Below are 1,332 nucleotides of genomic sequence, written 5' to 3' on the forward strand. Positions count from 1 at the left end.
GGGAACACGCCCTCGCTCCAAATGCAGTTAAAGATGGTGAGGATGTGTCTCTGGCAGTCCCTGGAGAGATGCTTCAGCATCTGTGCGTGGATGCAGTCCGGTCCTGGCGCTGTATCAGGGCAATTGGCGAGGGCAGCGAGGAATTCCCTCTCGCTGAAAGGAGCATTGTATTTTTCAGAACGACGTGTGTGGAACGATAACGGCGTCCGCTCGGTGCGCTCCTTTAGAGAGCGAAAGGCAGGAGGGTAAGTTGCAGTCGCAGAGCTCGTAGCAAAGTGCGTGGCAAGGTGGTCAGCAATGGTGGCGGCGTCCGTGCAGACAGCGCCGTCCAGGGAGATTCCAGGGACACCCATAGGGGTCTGGTATCCATAAATCCGCCGGATGCGGGACCACACGAGCGACGGGGAGACACGGGAGCCCAAGGATGAAATGTACCTCTCCCAGCATTCCTGCTTACGCCGTGCAATAAGACGACGGGCCAAGGCACGGAGCTTCTTAAAGGTGATGAGGGTCTCCAGAGACGGGTGCCGCTTATGATGCTGGAGAGCCCGCCTACGGTCGCGAATAGCCTCAGCAATCTCCGGCGACCACCAGGGGACAGACTTCCTCCGAGGGAGTCCAGAAGAGCGAGGGATGGCAGTCTCGGCCGCAGAAATAATTGACGAGGTCAAGACACGGACCACCTCGTCAATGTCACCCTGTGGGAGAGAAGCAATGGTGGCAGCGGAAGTAAAAGCTGGCCAGTCAGCCCTGTTGAGAGCCCAGAAGGGGCAGGCGCCCAGAAGAATGACACTGGGGCAGTGACAAATAGATGGGAAAATGGTCACTACCACACAGATCAGGATGAACTCTCCAGTGAAGGGATGGGACAAGTCCGGGGCTGCAAAGAGAGAGATCGATGGCCGAGAACGAGCCATGGGCCACACTGAAATGTGTGGGAGCACCGGTGTTCAAGAGGCTAAGGTCGAGCTGAGCCAACACATGCTCCACAGCGCGACCACAGTCATCAGAGACAGTCCCACCCCATAGAGGTTGGTTGGTTTGTGGGGGGTTAAAGGGACCAGACTACTTAGGTCATCGGTCCCTTGTTCCACGACCATAATAATACACGAAGAAAAGTCCAACAAGCAATAAACACATAACGGAGACGACAAGGGACGACACAGTACAAGAAAGACATAGACGAAGACCAGAGAAAAGAGATTAAAAGACACACAGAGTGCGACGGTCATTGGCCGACCATGAAAATAAAACTGGAAAGGCCAACAACCAAGGGACACATTAAAACACCACAAATTAAAACCCCAGGCCCAAAGCCACAGTCGACACTAA

Source organism: Schistocerca gregaria, unplaced genomic scaffold (assembly GCF_023897955.1).
Source record: "Schistocerca gregaria isolate iqSchGreg1 unplaced genomic scaffold, iqSchGreg1.2 ptg000577l, whole genome shotgun sequence".
In the NCBI taxonomy this organism is placed as follows: domain Eukaryota; kingdom Metazoa; phylum Arthropoda; class Insecta; order Orthoptera; family Acrididae; genus Schistocerca; species Schistocerca gregaria.